The sequence below is a fragment of the Erinaceus europaeus genome, chromosome 3, assembly GCF_950295315.1.
Source record: "Erinaceus europaeus chromosome 3, mEriEur2.1, whole genome shotgun sequence".
Lineage (NCBI taxonomy): Eukaryota > Metazoa > Chordata > Mammalia > Eulipotyphla > Erinaceidae > Erinaceus > Erinaceus europaeus.
In genome coordinates this window covers 3861138-3886184 of record NC_080164.1, presented here as the reverse complement: position 1 = coordinate 3886184, position 25047 = coordinate 3861138, and positions in this window count along the sequence as shown.

Below are 25047 nucleotides of genomic sequence, written 5' to 3'. Positions count from 1 at the left end.
CCCAGACTTTGGCACAGAGGTTCCTGTTTGCATATAGCACAGCTCAGCATCCCACTCCTTAAACAGCCAGGGGTTCTGCAGAGAGACCCAGAGAACCCTCTGGCTCCAGGAAGTCTAGCTGGGTGAGCTCTGACCTGCCCCTCCCCTTCTGCAGAACTCAGTTTCTTTCTTTGCAAAGTGGTAAGGATGAGGCTTAGGCTGCAAAAGTAGAAACATGAGCTTGGGTGGGGGTGGAGGGAGTGGAGGGGGTGGTGGTGAGCACTTAGTCCACCTGGTTGTGCACATGTCTTGCTGTGTGTGAGACCCAGGTTTGAACCCAGGCACCACACAGGAGTGTCACAGCACTTGGGAAGCTCAGATGTCCTCATTTTCCTCCATTCTTTCTGTATGTCTTTCCTCTTTATTTGAATGAAAACATTGGTGGTGGGGGAAGAGGGGGCAGTGAAATCACATGTGTGAGGTCATGGTCCCAAAAAAACAAACAAAGAAACAGACCTCAGATGTACAGTGCAGTGCTTTTGAAAATCCCTAGGTTTTAGTTGGAATCAGGAGAATTTAGTGGCTTGAGAAAGAGTCCTTGTCTTCTAGAGCTCTCCCTCCCTCAGAACTGAGTTCTCCTCACCCTGACTCCTCTCCCCACAGGGAGGAATGAAGCTTCCTAGGTGGGCCTTACCACCCCCATGCTTGATGGGAGGCTGTGTCTCTGGACCAGGGCTTTGCTGGAAATCTGGCCTGGGGTTGAAGCAGAAGGCAGCTGTGGCCAGAGAGCAGTGCGTTTCCCACACTGGGGGCTTTGAAAACTCCCTAGAAAGCCATCTGTCTGGAACCTCATGGTTTTTCTCTTGAAATTAGAATTTGAATCCCTGGAGGGTTGATAACAGAGTCTGTCTCCCCAGCCTGTGAGAGATTATCCTGCACAGACTAGGGCCTTTATGCAAAACTGCCTGGTGGAATGAATTAGAATTGTGTCACCAGCTCTCTCAGAAAACAGGCTGAACTGAGCTGTCACAAAAGCCCTGCCAAGCCTGGGCATAAGTCACCCTTGAAAGCTCTGTGTGTGTGGGGGGGGGGGGGCAGAGGGAGGCGGAGGCTGACTTATTCTCACTGACAAATAGACAGGAGGCTGCATTTCTAGACCCTTGGGTTTTTTGTTTTTTTTTCTCTCTTGGATCTTGAAAGCCCATGGCGTTGAGTGCTGAAACCCATTACAGAGCAATTGTCCTTGGCGCTCAAGTTCCCTTCCAGTTCTTTCTCGTGGAGACTCTTGTGATTGCTCTGACAGGACTCCATGAATCATACACACTTGTGCTTCAGGCTCTTAGAAATGTTTCTCACCTGCCTGGTGAAGAAATAGGATCCCCCTTCCTCTGAATGGCAGCACCTTCAAGGAAAGAACTTCCTTCAAAGTCTGGCCCCTGCCTCTGCCTGAGAGGAGTGTGTAAGGGAATACAGGAAGAGTCATGGATGTGAGAGTGAAACTGCCGGTCTGGTCTCAGGGAACTAGGGCAAGAAGGGAGTGGGGTCAGGAGGCAGCTGGGGCCTGGAGGTTTGAGGTGAAGGATACTCATACCAGAGCAGGATCTGCCCTGGTCACACAGGTAAGAGAACAGGATCATCTTGGATGGGAGAAAATTTTGGAGAGTCCAGGGACCTTGCCTCTGCCCTGGCCCCTCTTCTCATCTTTCCCTCTATTAGATTCTGATATATATTTTTTCTTTTTAAAATATTTTATTTTATTTGTTCTTGGACAGACAACAGAGAGAAATCAAGAGGGAACAGGAGGAGAAAGAGAGATAGAGAGAGAGAGAGAGAGAGAGAGAGAGAGAGAGAGAGACCTGCATCACTGCTTCATCACTTGTAAAGCTTCTCCCCTATAGATTGGCAGGGGCTTGAACCCAGGTCCTTGAATACTGTAATATGTGCACTTAATCAGAGATGTGACCACTTGGCTCCTTATTTTATTTATTTTTGGAGAGACACAGAGAGAAACAGAGAGGAAAGGAAGAGGACAGGGAGAGAGTCTGCTGTGGCCTAAGTGCACAGAGTTCCCTCATGGGGGTGTGCCCCAGCTTCATGCCCTTTTCATTGCCCTCCCAGCTTATATTTTGTGTCCTTATTGACTGATTGGATAAAGACAGACATTGAAGAATAAAAGGAAGTGTTTGGTAGCTGTCATTTACCTCTTCATTCAAATAAGCATAATCACCTCCAATTCTATCTTTGTTGCCCCTGTTTATTGTTGTAGTTATTGCTGTTGTCGTCATTGTTGGATAGTACAGAGAGAAATGGAGAGAGGAGAGAAAGACAGAGGGTTGAGAGAACCGCAGACACCTGAAGACCTGCTTCACCACCTGTGAAGCGACTCCTCTGCAGGTGGGGAGCTAGGAGCTCTAACTGGGATCCTTATGCTGGTCCTTGCGCTTTGTGCCAACTCCACTTAACACACTGAGCTACTGCCTGAATCCCTATTTTGTATGGATGTATGATATCATATCCCCTCTTTTTAGTGATTTAATATTCATTTACAAAATGATGAAATGACAGGGGTCCCACCACTAGAGTTCCACATCCCCACCCCTTCCATTGGAAGCTGCAGTAGTTCTCCCAAGGTCACAGATATGGACCAACTATTGTTTCTTTAACCATCTGTCCCTATTTATATAGATTTGCTAATTTTTCCCTATGGTCTTGCCTTCTCCTCTTCTCTAAGTCATACCTGCACCTATTGCTACTTCCTAATGTCTTCCTTTTCCCCTCATCTTCTCCTGGTGAGGTTATCTGCACAGGGAAGTCAAGATATAATCATGGTAGCATAGGCAACTTGGTGGATTAAAAGTGTTAAGAAATAAAGCAGGAAAATGATAAAATTACGAAATAAACAGGAACCAAAAAGTAGGAATAGAGCAGATGATAATCCAAGAATAGCTTTGCGAAATTATAACCTATTTCCATATCTATGTGTTTCTCAAAGTTTATTTTAGAGCAAGTGTGACATTTATTCATATATTTGAGCAACAGTTTCTCTATTCCATAGTCCTTGGCACTCACTCTGTACTCTGCTCTCTCCAGCCCATTCTCAAAAAATGTCTGTACTTGGCAGACAGAGATACAGTCAGGTCAGAACTGATCTTGACAGAAAGAGAGAGAGAGAGATTAAGCCTGGATTTTCAGAGTGCCAAGGCCATCACCTCTTTCCTTCAATGTCACAATTAGGAGAGAACATTAAGGTTTTCTGTTGAGAAGAGCTTGGCGGTGGACGAATTGGGATTTAGACACATACACTTAGATTCAGGAACACCATAAGTGACATTAAGAAATGGGGGGAGGAGACTTATCTCACTGGGTAATGTGCACATCACCAGCCACAGGGACCCTGACTCCAGCCCCTACCATGTGGAAACAAGTGGACAGGAGAAGCTTTGAAGTGGTGAGGTGATCACTTCACAGTGTTCTTCCTCTGCACACACAGGACCCAGGGCCAAGCCCTGCCCAACCCCAAGGCACTGAGGGACATTTTTTCTTTCTCTGTCTTTTTATCTGAAGAAGTGGTGAAGCCCAAAGTGAAAAAAAATGGGGGCATATGGTAGTGCACCTGAGTAAGCACACACACATTACAGTGCACAAAGACCCAGGTTCAAGCCCCTGGTCCCCACCTATGGGGGAAGCTTCACAAGTGGTGACTATGTGTCTCTCTCTCTTTAACTATATATCTTCCTCTCCTCTCCATTTCTCTCTGTGTCTATCCAATAATAAATAAATCTATAAATAAAATATTTGAAAGGGGTTTCATAAGTAGTGAGGGTGTGCTGTAGTCTTTCCATTTATCACATTCTTTTAAAAATATTTTATTTATTTATTAGAAAGATAGGATGAGGGAGGAAGGGAGAGAGAGAAAGAGGGAGAGAGAGAGAGAGAAAGAGAGAGAGAGAGAGAGAGAGAGAGAGAGAGAGAGCCAGACATCATTCTGGTACATGTGCTGCTGGGGATCAAAGTCAGGACTTGATGATTGAAAGCCCAATGCTTTATCTACGGAGCCACCTCCCAGCCCATAAAACCCTGCATTTGTTAGTCTCTCTCTCTCTCTCTCTCTATCTCTCTCTCTCTCACCAGAGCACTGTTCAGCTCTGGTTTATGTTGGTGCAGGGAACTGAACCTGGGACTTTAAAACCTCAGGCATGAGAGACTGTTTGCATAACCATTGTGTTATCTACTCCCTTCTCACCTTCTAGTTTGAAACAAAAGAGAATAAAAGAGTATGCAGAGTGCTGTGCACAAGCAGGAAACTTCAGCAAAACTCTGAAAGCAGGAGGAAAACAAAATAAAGGGATCACAGCAAAGTGTGGAGTAGGGGAGGGAGGCAGAGGAGGACAGAAAAAGTGTGGAGAAAGCACACAGGAAGCAGCCCCACAGGGAGTACAAAATGAATCCTCAGAACTTGTTCAGCTCCTCTGACCCTGACGCTATATCCCTCTTTCCTGACATCTCCCAGAACGTAATCACAAAAGTCCTCCATTTAAGAGCTAACCCAGGAGAGATGCAGCCTGTGAGGCCTGGAAGGGGTGGCAGAGAAGCAGCTGGCAGATCTCACCAGGATGACCTGGTGCATTGTGGGCACATGTGGGAAAAGGCCCACTGTCTGAGAAATCCAGGCCATTATCTCCATGAGAGTCTGAGAGGGTCAACCCCGAGCCTCCTCCTCACAGGAGGGGTGGTAGGAAAGTTCCCACTGGACTCCATGACCTTAAGATGGATGGAATTTTCCAGACCAGGAACTTTCTTGCACATGCTTCCTTTTTCTTTTTGAACAAAAGCCATAAGTTACTGTCAACTAAAACCCACTACAAATATCCTCGTTTTGCTTAGCTGCCCCCCTTCCCCACTGCCCTGAAGTGCTCAAGATTTACCCTTAGACCAGACCTTATATGGTAACTTCCCAGTGATGATCAAATAAAAAACTTAACCTTGTATTATGTATGGCTTAATGATTAGTAATGTAACTTCCCAGTGATGACCAAATCAAAGACTTAACCCTGTATTGTCTGTGGCTTAATTATTAGTAAATTACCTCTTCTCTTCCCTAACCACTTTAGTATATGTGCTTGCTTGTACACCCAATAAACGAGATGTCTCCCTGAAGCTATCCTGGAGGTTGTGCTTTCTCTCTGCACACTCACCCTCATCAGCAATCTCCCCAGGACCCCTGGGGTGGCCCGTCTCCCCATCCTCCACAATCACTGGCCAACGCTCAGGGGAGAACCAGCCTCCAAAGTGCCCCAGCTCCAGTGTGCAGTGACTTCATGGTCCTGTGGCCTGAGCGCCATTGTTCATGCTGGTGCTGGCCTTAGATCCTGATGTCTGTTACCAGCCAGACCACCACAGCAATCTGGCTCTATGGGATCACTTGGTGCAGAAATTTTCCTCTTAAATTTTTCTTTTCTTTCCTTTTCTCTTCTCTTCTTTTTAAAATTATTAAAATAATTTTTATTTATTGGATAGAGACAGCCAGAAATTAAGAAGGATGGAGGAGATAGAGAAGGAGAGAGACACTGGTATCCCAGTTTTACCATTTGCAAAGCTTTCCCCCTGCAGGTGGAGGCTGGGGGCTCCAACCTGGGTCCTTGGGCATTGTAACATGTGTGCTCAGGTATGGCATCACCTGACCCCTTCCTACTTTCTTTTAATCTGCGCCCACTCCCTACTGTCTTCCCCTTGGGAAATTCATCTGGGTGAGAGGAGCCTGCTAACTTCTCTTGGTCTTTGTTTTTATCAAACAGCTACCCTGTAGTGATCATTTAAGCTGCATTTACCTCTTTGTAGTAGAACCAGGGTCTTGTGAAGGTGTTATTTCAGGATCCTTGTGTAACTTTTTCAATAGATGGAAAATAGGGAGATAACATAACCCAAGCTAACCCCAGGGCTGGGGGATTCCCATGTGGAGTCTTGATTATATGCACAGTAGTGCAGGCAAGCTACTGAAGAGTCATCTCTCTGGCCTTGGGGGGGGGGGTGATATCCTTTTAAAAAAATTTGTATCAGTGATTTAATAATGATTAGCAAGACTATAAGATATCAGGGGTGAAATTCAACAGAGAGCTCACCACCAGAGTTTTAAGTTCCATCCCCTACATTGCTTAGAAGGAAGATACCAACTATCTTAGAGAACAGGAAAGTGCAAGGGAAGGGAACTTTCCAGGAGAAGCTAAGACTCTGGAGTTCTGTCCACAGGTTGGAGCCCAGAGCCTGTGGAAACTCCCTGTGGAGATCTGGCACCCAAGACACATGGAAGGCATACTGTCTCTCTCTCTTTTAATTTTTTAAAATGTTTTTATACATTTTTAATATTTATTTATTTCCTTTTGTTGCCTTTGTTTTATTGTTGTTATTATTGTTGTAGTTATTGATGTCATTGATGTTGGATAGGACAGAGAAAATTGGAGAGAGGAGGTGAAGACAGAGAGTGGGAGAAAAAGATAAACACCTGCAGACCTACTTCATTGCTTCTGAAGTGACTCCCCTGCAAGTGGGGAGCCAGGGCTCGAACTGGGATCATTAAGCCAGTCCCTGTGCTTTGAGCCACCTGTGCTTAACCCCCTGTGCTACTGCCTGACTCCCTTTAAAAATGTTTTATTAATGATTTAATATTGATTAACATGATTGTAAAATAACAGGGGGATAATTCCACAGTTACCACCAGCCTAGTTCCTTGTTCCATTCCCTCCATTGGAAGCTTCCTATTTATTCCTCTGGATGTATGGGCCAAAGTTCTTTATGTGGAGCAGAAGGTGGTTTCTGTAGTTGCTTCTCCACTGGACATGGGTGTTGGCAGGTGGACTCACACCCCCAGCCTGTCTCTGTCTTTCCCTAGCGGGGCAGGGCTGTGGAGAGGGAAGGTTCCAGGACACTGGTAAGGCCGTCTGCCCAGGGAAGTCAGGGTGGCACTATGGTAGCATCTGCAACTTGTTGGCTGAAAAGCATCAAAATATAAAACAGGGCACTTTGTTGAATAAACAGGAACCAAAAGGTAAGATTAGAGCATATGAAATTAGGGGTCTGCATATGGGAAGAAGCTAGGAAATCTATTTTAAGTCTGTTCCAAGGGGCCCATGATTTTAGTAATTTTTACAGCAGGCATTTTTTACTGATGCCAAAGTCATAGCAAGAGTGAAGGTTCCTGTTATCACTCTGGCTCACATCACTAACTAGTAGTCAGTCAACCTTTTTTCCACCCTCCTTTTCATAGGTTAACCAATTTCTGGCACTGTCTCCACCCTCAGCTTCTGGAATGGGTTCTGGTCTTCCCAGTCCCACCAGGGGCAGTGTCTCAACCTGCCATGGTCCTTGGTGTAGGCCACCCTGTCCTAGTCAGTCAAGTCAGAGATGATCCTCTGGTCTTGGGAACTAGTTTTGTAATGGATTTTCCCTCCACTTCTGGGCAATGAGATGTGAGAGGAAATGTGAAACTCAATTTTGTGAAGTTTCCAGTCTGTCCCTCAGTCTCAGGATAATTGTGACTCTTTTGCCTCTTGGTCCTGAAAGGGAACTCTGTGTAGAGGATGGCATAGTGAGTGACACGCAGAGAAACAGCCTGAGACATTGAGTTCAGGAATTCAGGAAGCTCTCATTATCTCTGAACTTTGAGTTATGTAAATCAGATTACTTATTTATTTTTTCAATTAAACATATTGTTTTCCTATCATTATTCACAACATAAAACTAACTGATTTAGGAAGGACGTTATAAGCTTGGCAGGGGAGCAGTAAAGTCAAACACTTCCTAGATGTGAGGCTGCTGGAGGATTTGAAGGAATTGCCCAGCAGAGAGAAAAGCCTGCGATAAGGCAGCTGGTGTGTGTGGGTAGCAAGGACAGAATGTCTGGGCAAGTTGTCAGAGCTTCTCCTCATCCTCTTCCCCCTCCTCCTCTTCCTCATTCTCCTCCTCTTTGTCCTCCTTTTCCTTCTTCTTTTCCTGCAGTGTGGGGCTCAGTGCCAGCACTATGAATCCACTGTTCCTGGCAGCCATTTCTTTTTCCCATTTTATTGGATAGAAAATTAAGAAATTGAGAGAGGAGTGATATATATATAGAGAGAGAGAGAGGGAGAGAGAGAGAGAGAAAGGGAGATACCTGCAGACCTGCTTAACCATTTGTAAAGCATTCCCCCTGTAGGTGGAGATCTGGGGGCTCAAATGTCGATCCTTGCAAGAGTGGCTTTCCCAGAATATGACTCACAGTGAATTAGTTCCATGGGCTCTGACCCGAGGCTTCTCAGAGTAATTATAGCATGAGCTGCATTATCAGTGCCAGCCAGGCCTTCTGAAGAGGCTGAAATCAATCTCCATCACTTTGCTTTTACTTCTTCATGAACTGCAACACAGACATCAGCTGGGGTTTTCCTGGGCTTTAGCCATGTGCTTAACTCTTCTGTAGGTATCACTGCAATCAGAGAGCTCGATTAAGTCATCCAGTCTCCAATATTACACTCACTGATTCCTGGAGAGAGGATTCAAGATCCTACACTTCCTCTCCACAACTTCTGTCATTTCACTCCATTAATCATCTCTCTCTCTCTGTTTCTCTCTCTCTCTCTCATGTTTCTGAACCTCAGGCTCCAGACTAGGGCTTTGCACTCAGCATTTAAACACAGGCATATCTACATTTGAACAAAGCATCAAAGTCCAAGTTTCCTCCACTGTCTGTGCCTTATCTTCTTCCTCTATGTTTCTAGAATCCTCAGTGGAGACTTTAGGACTCCAGGGGACCTATGTCAGAGAAACATTGTGAGTAGTCTTTTTAAGTCTTGTGCTGATTAATCTAATCATTTGCAGAAGTTATTCATCAAGCCCCTAAGAGGTTTGAAGGAGCTTCAGGGGCATGGTGACCTAGATGTTAGGTCCCAATGTCTATAATTCTGCATTTCCCCCCTGAAACTGTCTGTCCTTGGCTTCTTTTCTGGCTCCTCTCTACACCATATCATCATGACCTGTCACTTCAACAGACATGAAATTTCTGGAGACACTGAGATGCCAGTGCATATAGTGCTAGGCTAGCTTTGCCAGAGGGAGAGACGAGGAACTCATAGCGGCATGGTAATACAATTCTTTATTGATGCCAACGCCCCATGTTGGGTGTGAGCACAGCGGGTTTAGGCCACGTGGAGCTAGCAAAATGGCCACCTCTCGCTATGCATGCCAGCCCTTCTCCAGGTAGGGAGGCAGAAGAGAAAAAAGCGAAACAGGAACAGCAGTGAGCTTTTAGGGTAAAAATGGAAGTGGCAAGTTGGGAAGGGGATGGGCTAGGAAAGGGGTGGAGAGAGGCAAAAGGCATGCTGGGAAGGTGGAAGCATCCTTAGCAACTGTTGCAGTAGTTTTAACTGAATTAGCAATACCCTGAGGGGATAACGTGGTGGAGATCTTTCAGGCAAAATAATGATTATGTAAATAGATCATAGTGTCTGCAATGGAGCATGGAGCAGAGTGGGGGGCTGGCTTTAAGGCCCTACAATATAGCACACCACTGGAAAACTCTGCAAAGGAGACACAGGACATGCATACATGGGACTTTTCCAAAAGAGCTGGAGTTGGGGTGTTTCTAATAATGACAGGGCTCTACAAATACTTGTTCACATTCAGGCAATGACTTTGTGACCGGGAAAGGTAAGAGGTTAAAGGGTATCTAGCACAAGGCCATACACCCAGGCTTCTGGACTTTCAATGCTTATTTAGGACACATGAGACATCAAGTGTTTTACAACTGTGCCTCTCCCAACACTTTTTCTTTTTTAAAAGTTTTATTTTTTTATTATTAATGATAAAGATAGGAGGAGAGAAAGAACTAGACACCACTCTGCTACATGTGCTGCTGGGGATTGAACTATGGACCTCATGCTTGACAGTCCAGTGCTTTATCCACTATGTCACCTCCCAGACCACTTTCCCAACACTTCTATACAACAGATGTTCTTATTCTTCACTTTACATATAATGCAACCAAGATACCGAATGCTAAGTAGCTTACCATCACCACAAGGCCACAGATCCAGAAATGGGAAAGGCCTAAAATACACACCAAAAAAGAAAACAGAGAATCCAATTACCAGGTTGCTATGCTACAAGCCCTTATGAAAACTGAATATTTAAAAGAAAAATACTGTAATATTTATAAAGAATTGTAATTACAATTGAAAGTGTCCAGATCAATAAATGATGCTTTAAAACTTGATTAAAGCAAAGCTTTCTAGAGAATAAATTCTGCAATAAAAAATATGTCTGGAAAGGAAAAAAAAAAGAAATCGGAGAGGCCAGTTGGGTTCCAGATTCTACAACTTATCTCACTCTTTATCTCATACTTGCCCAGCTATGTCTGTGGCATGTCCCAGGGAACTAGGTGTGTCCTAGATATTAGAACCCTCAACCTAGGGACACCTGTGTGGGGCTGGCAGGCTGCCGTGAGTTTTGGATGGGTCTCTTCTCCAGCAAGCTATGTTGGCTTCTAACTCCAGTGTGTCACATAACTGTAACTTTTCATATCTACCTGTTGGGATATTGTACAGATGTGGTTGAGTTAGGCAGGATCCACAAACCATCATATTTCCATGCCAGTATTATTATTTACATGTCAGTCTTCTGCCTTGTTTTAAAAATTACTCCTCTGCCACCACATTACCCCCTCAGGGTATCACCCTTTCCTGCAAGCTAAAAAAATATAGCAACCATTGCTACAGAAGCTGTCTACCTTCCCAGAGTGCCTTGTTTTCTCCAACCTCTTTCCTAGCCAATCCTGTTGCCAACTTGCCACTTCCATTTTTACCCTATAAATCTCTTCTCTTCTCTTCTCTTCTCTTCTCTTCTCTTCTCTTCTCTTCTCTTCTCTTCTCTTCTCTTCTCTCTCTCTCTCTCTCTCTATTTCTCTTTCTCTTTCTCTTCTGCATCCCGACCTGGGGAAGGGCTTAAAGGCATATCAAGAGGCAGCCATTTGACTAGCTCCACATGCCTAAACCCACTGTGCTTACACCCAACTCTGGGGCTTCGACATCAATAAAGAATTTTATTACCATGCTGCCACAAGTTCCTTGTCTCTCTCTGACAAAGCTAGCCTGACATCTACCATGACATACAATGATTTAGTACCATCCATTTAATGGAAATGTGAAGTTTTGCACTTCACCAATATTTGTTGACTTACTGAAACCATATATATTAATGTATTAATATATATAATGTATATAATAATATATATAATGTATTAATATATATATAATGTATTAATATACATTAATATATGGTTTTATTAATATATGGTTTCAGTGTGATATGATATCAAAAATCTTTTAAAAATATTTTATTAGTTATTTAACAATGATTAGAAAGATTGTAAGATAATAAGGGGAAAATTCCACACAGTTCCCACCAACAGAGTTCTAGGTCCCATGCTCTCCACTGGCTGCTTCCTTTCTTTGTTTATTTTAGTCTCCCTTCTTTACCCTTTTCATTCATTGTAAGGATTCTGGTTCAAGCCCTTGGTTACCCACCTGCAGGGGAGTTGCTTCACAGGCAGTGAAGCAGGTCTGCAGGTGGCTTTCTCTCCCCCTCTCTGTCTTCTCCTCTTCTCTCCATTTATCTCTTTCCTATCCAACAATGACAGCAATAAGAATAACTACAACTATAAAACAGCAAAAGAGAGTAAATAAATAAATATAACAAATAAAAAAGAAATTTAAAAATCTGGAGTCTGCTCTGGGGTAGATATATTTCCTTCAAATGGGACCCTGATTTTCATAACAGCACTAAAGAAAGAATTCCAGAATATTCAAATCCATGGTAGTAGAACCTTTGGCAAGTCATTCTTTAAGATCCACCTGGCACAAACTGTTACAAGTGGTGTAGGAAAAAATAGGCAAGCTATCCCACAACACTGCTGGAAGTGGACTCTTGAAATAGGGATAATTCTGTTTAGACTTGATAGTTGTACCAAGCTATATGCAAAAGTTGACTGGGTTCTGTGGTCTGTGGACATCTAACTCTAGCACACTTGGCTGTGGGATTATATAAATTTAGGTTTCTGTATTTATAGCAAGCAGACAGTTCAGGTGGCAATGAAATGCTCTGGTAAGTATAATTTTCATTTCAAAAGGAAAGTGACAATGAACTGCCAAGGTTTGGGGTGGGGATAATAGCATCCTTTATATTTAAAGGATGTTGACAGTCCTCCAAGAAGCTCCAATTTCCTGGACAAACATTAAAGCAGTGCAGATCTTCACGCTACCCTTGAAAGGTGAATGGTAGGCAACGTCGTCCTGATTCTTTGCTGGTGAAATGAGGCATGAGGAGGCTGCTCTGCTTGAGGCAATAAGCACAGGGGATGGGGCTTAGCACAGATTTCCCATCTCCAGCATGGGGTACCCTGTGCACTCAGTGGGGATTATCATCCTGCTGCTTGTTAAATCAGTATTATGTAGAAACTGGGCAGTGACACACCTGCTTGAGGGAACACTCTGTCATATGCTAGGACTCAGATTTAAGGGTTCTAGTCCCCACCTGCAGGTGGAAACTTCGTGCATGGTAAATCAGTGTTGCAGGTCTCTCTCTCTCTCTCTCTCTCTCTCTCTCTCTCTCTCTCTTTCTCTCTCTCTCCCTCCCCCCTCCTCTCTCTCCATTTCTATTGCTTCTTTCCCTAATTTCTCTCTGTCTTTTCAAATCATATAAATATTAAAAGTAGTACTATGTTTGCCAGAGTTTGTGGATTGCCACACAGATTTGAGGGTGTGTGTGTAGTATTCAACAGCAGATACTACCGGTTGTTCCCATTTAAATGTCTCTCTGGATCTATTTAGAAAGGTCGTGGTCACAGGACTGCTATAACACCAGTGATGTTTCACCAGAGCTGAGATTCAGGGGTCTGAATGTCTGAAATCAAGGTGTTTGCAAAGCCATGCTTTCTCTAAAACCTCAAGGGAGGATTATCAATTGATTATTTTTTTTAGCATTGTCTGGTTCCCAGTAATATTGTTTTTTGTGTATTTCTTAGGATTTAATTATTTATTAACTTGAGAGCTAGAGATGGATAGATAGATAGATAGATAGATAGATAGATAGATAGATAGATAGGACTACAGCATCACTCTATCACACTTTATTCTAATAATGGAAATTGTAACCTTATACTTTCAAGTCCAAAGCTATAACCTATATACTCTCTCCCAGGTCACTCCACCAACACTTGGCATACCTTGATTTGTAGATTAATCCTTCCAGATTCTCTCCTTCCTTCCTCCCTCCCTCCCTTTCTTCCTGTCTCATTTCCATCTTTTCATTTTTCTCCTTTCTCTCCTTCTTTCTCTCTTTCTTTCTAGACAGAGAAGCCAGAGATTGAAAGAAATCATAGCACTGAAAATTCCTTCAGTGTGGTAGAAGTTGGGCTTGAACCTGGGTCATGGATTCCTTCAGTCTTTATCCCCATCTTCACAAAGCATTCTCACCATGTGACTCTAGATTTTTATGATAATTTCTCAAGTGGTGCTAGAGATGGTGATGGAATTCAGGGTCTTTCTCCTGAGCTTTTACTGTTGAGTCACCTCCTGGGCATAATTTTCTCTTCTATTTATGAGTGAGACAGGGAAAGTGCTCTAAGCACTCACTGCTCCATCATCCATGGAGTTAGACTTAAGGTTTTTTGTTTGTTTGGTGTTTTTGTTGTTGTTGTTTTTTCAGATAGAATGATCAAGACAGAGAGGCAGAGAGACAAGAAACAAATACAACACCAAAATTTCCTTAAGTGTGATAGGAATCAGACTTGAACCTTGGTCACATGCATGGCAACACAGTCCTAAAATCTGTTGCCTTTGTTTCTCTCATGTATTGCCAGGAGTGAAACTCAGGACCTCACACCTACAAGGCAGGCACTCTGCTGATCAACTACTGTCTCCTTGGCATCTGAAGCTTTTCCTTACAAATATTCCAATTGTTGCTTCAAAAATCTACTTTAGGCCAGTATAATCTTGTCTTGAATATATTATATTCTCCCCCTCCTCCAGGGTTATCTCTGAGGCTCAATACTATGAATCCACTGCTCCTGGTGGCTGTTTTTTTTTTTCCATTATATTGGATAGGACAGAGAGAAATTGAGAGAGGAGGGGAAGGTGGGGAAAACAGAGAGAGAGAGAGACAGAGACACACCTTTAGACCTGCCTTGCTCCTTGTGAAGTGACCCTCCCAAGTGGGGAGCTGGCAAGGGCTCAAACATAGATTCTTGCTTGGGTCCATGTGCTTAGTATTATGTGTGGTGAGCTTAACCGGATGCATCACTGCCCAGACTACCTGAATAGGTTATACCTACGAAGACCCTGTTTTCAAATAAAGTCACCTGCCACACAATTCAGGGTTTAAGATTTCAACAGATGTTTCAGAAGACATAGTTCTCTACTTCAGGACTCTCCTACCACATAAGATCCAACCTCTGCAGACTCTTCTTTGTGACAGTTTGAGAATGACCATTATAGCAATGCATGTGCATGTGATAAACTTGGTTTCTGTTTCCCAGTAATGCAAGTGAACATTTTCCTGCTTTTGGCCCTGCTGGGGAAGCAAGGAATTCTTGAGATGTGCAGTGTGGCCTTGTCCCATTCACCTCAATATCTGGCAACTATATCCTCAAGTCACCAAGTCTCACTGCCATTACTCACTCACCTGTAAAAGTGTCTCCAGAGAAGAGCTATTTAAAAAGATGTACTTTGTTTTTATCAAGGGGCCATAGAAGAGATGGCCAAATAAAGCATGCTTTTGTACTGCCTATAAAAATGCTACCAAAGACATCAAGATTGTTCTGTGTGCCTTACAAGGACTCTCAGTAATGGCTGTCTCTTCAAATTGTTTCTAGGACAGAGTTTGTCTTTCTCAACATCCTTTTACTCTTATTAGCAGGGAGAAGTGGTGGTGGTGGTGTGAGGCAGGGGTGGGAGCATTGTTATCATTGTTTGATTTTTGCCTTGCTAATCCAAAATCATAAGTCTAAGTTTCCACTTTAGACTGGATTCTATGCTAGCTAATTTTTGTAATTGCAATTCACTTATCTGAATAAAAGCATCAACTTATAAGGAGACTGTGTGTGTGTGGGGGGGGTCATTCCAGGATAGCCTGAGGGTGCTTCTTCCCAAGCAAGCACTCTCTGGGTTGGAGAGAACTTGATTGGAACCAACCTAGGCTGCTGCATGGGAGAGGTATCAGGAACTCTTGTTTGGCTAGCATCGCAGGAGAGAGACTCTGAGACTCGTGGAGCCAGAAGGCAATCCAATGTGTGTTTAATCAGAAAAGGAGATTATTTTATACATCCCAAGAAGGAAGTGGTAGGGTGTGACTAGGAGAGGGGGCAGAGCGAAAAGAGAGTGTGAACCGGTGGGATTAAACCAGTGCCCTGCAGGCAGGGTGGGTCTCAGGTAAAACAGTGATTATGTAAATAGACCACAGTGTTAAGCAGCTGAGCAGTGGAGCTGGTGTACTGCCCAACAGGGGAAGACTTACTACTGATATATTATCTTCCTCACACCTCCTTTAAGACATGAAAACTTGGCTTGAACAGTCAAGGGGGAATAACCAAGTCCAGAAACCTCAGTACAACGATTCCCAGTGTGATTCTTCCGCATTCTGAATATAGCTTTAGAAATGGTTGTGTTTCTGGAATGGGACACATGTGCTGTGTGGGATAGGCTAAGTCAAAGGACTTCCAAAAAAAAGGTGTATAGATAATAGGGAGGTGCCTGACTAGGCCAGAAGGAGTTTTGGCTAGCTGCCTTTTCTTTTACCAACTGCCAAATGGCCTCACATGTAATGATGCTAATACAGTGCTGTTCTCTTCAGATATTTCATTCTTCCAGTTATTTATCTTAAGCAGCACTGTCACCATAAAAGCTAGGGAGCCTACATTTTGGAACAGGCTCTTGTGATGAGATCTTCTGTGTGAAGGAACAAGCAAGGAGATACCTGAGGCTACAGAACAATAGTCCAGGGCCTGAGACAAGTCAAGAATATTCACTAAACTCACCCTCCCCTTTCATAAAACATGGACGATTTGTGTCTGTGTACAGGGTGGTTCATGCTCTGATCTGTTGACTGTAAATTCATCACCTCACTGCCTCAACTGGCGGTTTCCATAGCAGGTAAACAAGATCTTACTATGTCTCGGACAGTGAATGAATATGTATTTAGGTCCTCTGACTTTGAAATCAAACCTTTAGAAAATGGGCCTTTGGAAAATTATACTGAAAAGCTTGTAGAAGGAATGCTGAAGAAAAAAGAGTCAAAGGCCACAGGAAGATGAAGCAGAATTTGATTACTCATTTACTTTCTCATACATGATTCCAGTCCATTAAACATACACTGGGCACCCAACACTGTGTTGACTATTGGAATATAATAATATCATAAACAGGTGTTCAACAGCAGGAATGACTTCAATTAATAAAAAGCAATTAATCATATAAATATAGAACCATAAATGTAGACTCATATCAAAAGGAAGAAAATGGTACTGGGCTATAAGATAGCTCACCAAGAGGGCCACAGTTTCAAGTCCGGGAGCATCAAGACACTAGAAGAAATTCCCATGAAAGGACAGACAGATATTTGGTCTATTTGTTATCTATGTATCTATCTATCATCTATTATCTATCATCTAGTATATTGTTTTCCTCTCCATCAGAAATTTAAAAGTTAAAGTTGTTCAGGCAGTGGTGGAATTTCCCATTGTAAAATCTAGTGCTATAAAAAAGAAATAAGAGGGGGCCAGGTGGTAGCACAGTGGGTTGAGTGCACATAGCATGAAGTGCAAGGACCAGCATAATCCTGGTTCTAGCTCCCGGCTCCCCACCTGCAAGGGGGTCGCTTCGCAAGCAGTTAAGCAGGTCTACAGGTATTTATCTTTCTCCTTCTCTGTCTTCTCTTCCTCTTTTGATTTCTCTCTGTCCTATCCAACAATGACAGCAACAACAACAACAATAAAAATACCAACAACAATAAACAACAAGGTCAACAAAGGAAAAAATGCCCTCCAGGAGCAGTGGATTCATAGTGGTGTCACTGAGCCCCAGAAATAACTCTGGAGGCAAAAAAAAAAGAAAGAAAGAAGAGTAGGGGCTAGGTAGTGGCACACACAGCTCACAATCCAGTGTTCAAGAACCCAGGTTCAAGCCCCTCATCTCCACCTGCAGGAGTAAGTTTCATGAGTGGTGAAGTAGGGCCACAGGTGTCTCTCTGTCCCTCTCTCTATCTCTTTCTGCCTCTCTCAGTTACTCTCTGTTTCTATGCAATAATATATTTTAAAAGATATAAAAATAAAATACAAAGGGTGGGATGAGAAAGAAGGGAGGAAGGAAGGAAATTGGTGTTGACAGAGACACAAACGGGGAGAAGTTACCTACAAAGTGAGTTCAAGACTATAGGGAAAGTAGTTCCTTCAGAAAAGAGTATCTTTTGAAAACATTTTAGATTGAGGCAGCCCATTCAAAGCCCATTCCTTTCAAAAAATGTCAGTGTGTCAGAGAGTCTGGTGCCAGTCTTCAACTTGTTGATGGGGAGACTGGGGCAGAGGAGGCTACACAGCAAGGATGCTTCACAGGCAACTCTCATTTCCCTTCTAGATGAAGCCTACCACTACTTTAGAGTGTGTGTGTGTGTGTGTGTGTGTGTGTGTGTTCAAAGAACATGGTTTCAAAACTTTGTTTTGCTGTCATGTTGAGAAGAAACAAGAAATGGAACTGGTCTGAAAGATCAAATTGAGACAGTGGATGTGAAGGTACTTTACCAAATAAAAACTCTATCACGGAGCCTCAATCCTATTTCGCTTTACCTGAGGCTTCTTTCTGTTGACTTCTCTGATGCCTTTCATGCTTGCAAGTGGGATATGGTGTGGTGGGAAGATCAGTTGCAGTCACTGCAAAGGGTGTATAACACAATGAATTGCTTCTGTGGAAGGAGTTTTGAACTTGAAGTCAAGAGAGTTAAGAACACTGGTTTCAGGGCAGAGGTTTTTTCTCCTCACTGGCAGTATCATCTACATTTATCCTTGATTGTAGGGAAATTGTGAGGATATGGTTGAGCATGGTGTGGGACCTCCCATTGAAAAGTGGGTGCCTGGATGGCATGACCTTTCTTTCAGTCTCTCTCTACCTGAGATTGAGCATGGAGGGAAAATAACCACCAGGAAATATCTCCTCTGTAAGCCTCCCTACCTCACGAAAGACACTACATGCAGTCCATTTCCTTGTTCTCAAACCAGTTGGTTCGTTTACTCAGAGGTTAATAGGAGTTCATCTTCTCTGATCATATATGGCCCATACATCATTGTTCTGCTCTGTCAAACTATAAACAGGGACATTCTCCTTACTCCTCCACCTCCTCCGGACCTTCTAATCCTACATCATCTATCTCTTCTCTTAAGGCTCCTCTCTGTCTTCTAGTTATTGATAACCCTACTTCCTTCGTTCCTTTGATCAACTAAACCCCTTTTTCAACATTTACTAGAGATGCTCTGACCTTTTCTCAACCCCCTATTTCTCTTTGTCCTTCTCCTCCAAAACCATATATGGAATGGATAACTTACTTCCTTCTACAACCCCTTATAAACTGTACTTTACTGTTCAATGAACAGATTGTTCAAGAAATATTCCTCTGGTGAGCTCTGGTTGCTACAAAAACAGGGAAAGATCCAGTCTGCTCACTCCTACTGCCCTGGAACATTCTTTCTGGGCCCCCACATCTGGTGTGCAACACAGCAGGTAAGCCAGGAGTTTGTGCCCGGGAAGAGGTCTCTCCCCAACAAAGAGTCCAACATTTGATCATCCTTGGATGTGCTTCCTCCACATCCAAGTTGGCAAGTTCCCCATGTCATGGAGTTAGGATACTAACTGAGTAAAATTGACCATGTTGCCAACTCAGCCTTTAAAAGAAATTCTATAGAATGATCTGTAGATACAGCAGTTGCTTAATGGAGACTTTCTCAATCAATCATTACAGGTTGGAATGATTAGACAGACATTTAGGACTCTAAACCTCCCTCACCCAATGGTGATGAACAGAAGCATGCCTTCTGGTCTGTGTTGTAACTACTCTGCTTCAAACAAGCCTGAAGGTAGTGATGGTTTGGATACTGCTTCCTCCTTGCCTCACAGTAGTCTGATGTAGCTGGTGACTCTCTTATCATGGGTGATAAAACTGAGACAAGAAAGTTAAATGTCAAAGACACTCAAGCCCCCAAAGTTCTATCTTCCCTAATTTTGCATCCAGCTCACTCTCAGACAGTGGTAGTTTCACTCAGATTATTTGGCTGAAATCAGGGTCCCTATAGTAGTTCCAGAATATCTTTCTTCCATTGGAGGGTAACTTTATTTTTTAATTTAATTTTTCAATTATCTTCATTAATTAGATGGAGACAGCCATAAATCAAGAAGGAAAGGGGGAGATAAAGAGCGAGAGAGATAGACACCTTCAGCCATGCTTCACCACTAATGAAGCTTTTCTCCTGCAAGTGGGGACATGGAGCTTGAACCTGGGATGCTGAGCTTTGTAATATGTGTAGTCAATCAGGAGCGCCGCCACCTGCTCCCTGAAGGGTGAGTCTTATAAGTCTTTCTAAATCAAAATAAATCAACTCAGAGTCTGCCTTATCCTCACTTTGGGAGGAAAATAAACTTCTGGTAAGTACAATGTATAAGATTATCACAATTGCTGCACAACCCCATGATTTAGAGTAGTGATAAAGAAAAAAAACCAGCTCTTAAAGGAGCAATTTCAAACAAGATTATGGTTTCAAAACTAAATGTACAATAAAAAATCAGAACTCCATTGCTTCTGCCAACCAAAGACCATTGCAAATTACACAGCAGCAATAAAGATGGCTGAACAAATGCATATTTCAGTTTTTTCAGGCAGCGTTCTCACTGTACTGGCAATCCAGAAGTCTTCTTATGTGGATATTAGATGCCAGAGGAAGAAATCATTTATTGAGAGACTGCAGCAAGCTCCTTATGTTTGGGATAAAGATCTACCTATGTGTACAGCCTAAATAAGACTAGAAATGATAATATCTAACACTTCCAGAAAAAAGTCATTGGGATCTTTCTTTGGTGATACATACAGACATTAGGGTTGACATGAGTTTCATTCAGCACCTTACATGTCTCAATTCTTACTCTCTGAGCACAGGGTTCCATAATCACCACTTGGGAACTCAGTGTGAACTTGGAGGGAGATGGTGTTTCTAGCCACTCAGTCCGGAATGGACACCAACAGGTGTCAAGGCAAGAGTCCTGCCTCCTTGTCATCCTCAGTTCTTCCCAATCTTCCTGCCAGGCCATCAGTGGCCTGGATTTGCTTTCTTTTTCAGAAAGGAGCAGAGAAACAAGAGGGAAGAGATTCCTGCTGTGTAGTGGGGGGCAGGGCTAGGGTCAGACGGTATGAAACACAGGTGTATTGTTAAGGTGAGCTACCTCACTGGCCTCACTCTCCCTCTTTTTCCCTTCCTTCTATACTGCTATGATTCATGCATACCTGTGTGCAGAGAGTAGTTGTTGCAGAAGCTTTCCCCTGAAAGACTTCTGCTTCTTCAAATAGATGCTACCTTCTAACACCCATCACACTCAACAAATCCCGACTCTCATTGTTGCTGATGACAATAAAGAAAAGAGGGGAAAAAAGTAGTAGATGATGTCTGGACCCAGTGAGAGCTTTTGTGCCTGCTCCGCTGAGCTTCTGTCTTCCATCAGCTCTTGAACTGTCGGCACCAGGAGAGGCTTTGGCTCCTTTTGTGCCTTCAGTTACTGCAGATACAGTCTTCCAGTCGTCACTAGCCCTGTGGTAGTTCATTTTGCTTTGTTTCACTTCTGCTCCTTTCAGCAAGGCCTTGCTGGGTTTATACAGATGTCAACCTGCCTCTGTAAGAACGTTCTTGTGTTTTCTCTAACACACATAGAACCAGGCCTCCCTTCTGAGTCTCAGACGGATTCTCTTCACCTCTGCCACTCCAGGTCTCTCACAGTGAGATAAGCTAATGGATTCTGCTTCTGTGAAACATCTGTCCTTCAGGTAAGCCTTAGTTACTCTCACATTTCTGTGCAAAAAAAAAAAAAAAAAACTCTTCTCAAGCCCTTGTCTTATTTCTGTCAAAAATATAACTTCAGAGCAACACATAGGTTCTATACCATGAAACCCATATAAATCCATCAAAAATGTCCTGAAAATCTTCTTTACTCAGAGGTATGGATAGTGCCTGCGACCCCACCTAAGGTGAGAATTGGAAGAGGAAGTATTAAATGCCATCTTGAACATCTTGAAATTAACTTAATTAGGGCTGAGAAGTGGTACATAGTAACAATGGGTAAAGACCTGAGTTCAAGTCCCTAATCACTACCTGCGGGGGTGGGGGGAGGCTTTCCAGGGATGAAGAAGGTATCAAGGTATCTCTATTTCTCTTTCTCTTCTCTCTTGTCTATCCAATAAGTAAATAAAATATCAATAAACTTTATTAAAATGTATTTCTGGTAGCTAAGTGGTGGTACACTGGGTTAAGTACACATTAGTACAAAGGATAAGGACTAGCACACGGATCTGGGTTCAAGCCCCTAGGTCCCCACCTGTAGTGAAGCAGGTCTGCAGGTGTCTCTCTCTGTCTCTCTTCCACTCTCTCTTCCTCTTCTCAATTTCTCTCTGTCCTACCCAGTAAAATGGAAAAAAAAGTATATTTGTAATAAAATTCATTTTAAACAGTCAATTTCTATTTTAATGGATTTTATTTAGATTTTATTAAATTATTGAATAGAGACAGGAGTCAAAAGAGAAGTGGTGTGATAGATGATAGATAGATAGATGATAGATAGATACCTGCTTCAGTGAAATATATTTTGACCCAATCTCTGTGGAGAGCAGTCTGGAGAAGTCTCAGAAGGCTAGAAATTGACCTACCCTATGACCCTGTACTTCCTCTCCTAGGGATAGATCCTAAGGAACCAAACACGCTCATCTAAAAAATTCGGTGTACACCTATATTCATAGCAGCACCATTTGTAATAGCCAAAACCTGGAAGTAACTAACCCAGATGTCCAACAATAGATGAGTTGCTAAGAAAGTTGTGGTATATATACACAATGGAATACTACTCAGCTATTAAAAGTAATGAATTAACCTTCTTCACCTCATGTTGGGTAGAGATCGAAAGAATCATGTTAAGTGAGATAAGCCAGATAGAGAAGGATGAATATGGGATGATCTCACTCATGCACAGAAGTTGAGGAATAGTAATAGAAGGGAAACCTCAAAGCAGAACTTGGACTGGGTTTGGTGTATTGCACCAAAGTAAAGGACTCTGGGTGGGGGTTGGGAGGATTTCAGGTCCTGGAGGATGGACCTGATGCTGGTGGAGTAAGATCAAACAATTGGATGAGAGTGTCTTTTATAAAACTGAGCAATTTTATCCATGTATAAACAACTATATTTACTGCAAAGCATTAATCCCCCTAATAAAATTGTGCGTCATTAAGATGCCTGCAATGCTGTATGTTGATTCATCTTTTTTGTTTTTCTTTAATCTGGCTAACATAGTCTTCTTTGTATTAGAAGGTTCATTTCTTGATTATCCTAATTGTATACCTTCTTCTCTACCTTTAAGAATCATCTCTCTCTTTTTCATTACTTTTTTAATTTCATTTTTAATTAGGAAAATAATGACTTACAAAACTGTTGTCACATGGCTTCAATGTCTTTCTTCCTCATTTTTTTGAGGACGGTATAGTTGTAGATAGTCGGGTTGACACATGAGCTAGTATTCCTACTCCCGTGGCATGCATCTTCACAATTACTTTTTGTAAATTTTAACTTATTTATAAAAAGAAAACATTGTCAAAACCATAGGATATGAGGGATACAACTCCACAGAATTCCCACCAGCAGGATTCCATATCCCATCCCCTCCCCTGATAGCTTTCCTATTCCTTAAACCTCTGGGAGTATGGACCCAAGGTCATTGTGGGATGCAGAAGGTGGAAGGTCTGGCTTCTGTAATTGCTTCCCCAACTGAACATGGGTCTTGACAGGTGGATCCATACTCCCAGCCTGTCCCTCTCTTTCCCTAGTAGGATGGGATTCTGGGGAATCGGGGCCCCAGGACACATTGGTGGGGTCTTCTGTCCAGGGAAGTCTGTTCGGCATCATGCTAGCATCTGGAACCTATTGGCTGAAAAGAGAGTTAACATATAAATCCAAGCAAGTTGTTGACTAATCATGATCCTAAAGTCTGGAATAGTTCAGATGAAGAGTTGTGAGAGGGTCTCCGTCTTGTAGATAGCTAGTAGACCAATTTTAGTTCTATTCCAAAGGGCCTGTGGCTATGCTAGCTTTTTATCCCCTGGTCCTGACATCTGTTATGCAGGTGGATCCAAGTTCTTAACTTTCCATAGTAGGTGTCTGAACACCACTCCCACCACCAGTGTAGGCCCCCTTCATAATCATACACTGGATCCCTAGTAGCACAGCCATCCCCTCACCTGGCAGCAAGATGCACCTCTTATTTGAATGCTGCCTGTGGCCCAGGTCTGGAGTGGAGTCATTCTAGTCTGCTCCTTGAGCTCTTCTCTGCTGCTGCAGGAAGGCATCACTTGTCCCCAGAAGATCAGGAGCTGGGTGTTCACTCCCAGAGACATTGTGGTAACAGCATCTATAAGCCACCTTGTTGGAGCCCTACCACTCTGAGCACCAGAGACATGACTTAAACCATTGGTTGAATGTTGGCAGTCTGACGTTAGTACATCTTTCTGGTTTAAATAACACAACAAATGACATGGCTCCCAACGCCCAAGCTTTATACTTTTTTTCAATAGCAGCTTTTGCTGCAGTGAATTCCAGCTTCCTTTTTCTTTGTTAATCCAGGTAGTACATCTTTCTGGTCACTCTGTCCTTGTACATGCAGAAGGCACAATAATAAGAATACTTGGATTTACCTCGGGGTTCTGGTGTACCTGGGTCAGGAATTTCAGTTACACAGGGGTGTAGAGCTAGGGTGTGGGGTCAGGATGAAATGCAACCATGTGTAGCCAACATTAAAATTGTGTTCTCCAAACCAGACTATAGCAATAACACTCTTCTTCATTTTTAGCTGATACATTTTTCAGCTTCTCAATCATTTGGAATTCAGGTATTAGTTTTATCAGCCCTCTAACCCCTTTTCCTCTGCTGGGTCTCTCTGCATCTCAGACTCCCACACTGAGGGAGTAATTGCCTGGATGACTCCTTTCCTGCCTTTATATCAAGTGCTGTTCAAAGGCATCCCTTGCCTCTGTCCATGTCTGTTTACCAGGGCTTGAAAGCTCACAACCTTCCCCTGTGAAATTCCTCTCTTCTTCTAGTTCAATCAAGATGTCATTCTTCATTTTTCACTTACTCTCCAATACCATCTTCTGAAAAAAAAGATCCAGTATTTTTCCCTTTATGAACAACATCATCCTTGGGCTGCTGACTGGATCTGATTTTTCGAGACTGAAAATCCCATGTTTTCACTTCCATTGTGATTTGTTAGGTTAATGAGAGTTTAATACTCTTCTATGATCAATTTACATATAATATTTAGAATGCTCTTGGGTGAAAACCAAGCAAAATTCAACTTAATTAGACCTAACTAACATTACCAGGTCCCATATCTGGAGATTCAGAAGAAACACAGGCTCCAGCTTTAATACAACCGATGATTCTAGCTGAATTCTAGTTTTCTTGGCATGGTCCATCAATATGAGTTGAGTTTCTTTCTCATCCAAGTTCAGCTGTTCTGGTCCTAATACTGATATGTAGCAACTCAATTACTGCCAGACATTTTCAGAACAAGGGAGAATTTTCTTAGAGTCTACTGTAAACTTCCTCATGTAAAGCTGTCATATGTGGCATCTCATAGCCATTCCTAAAGAAATCAAGGCATGACCGCTCCTGGAGGTGAGTTTGCCTTTTTTTTGAGGCCCATGGGGCCAGTGATGATGAGTGGCTAACTGAATGAGAGGGACGTTATATTTGCAAGGCAGGAGGGA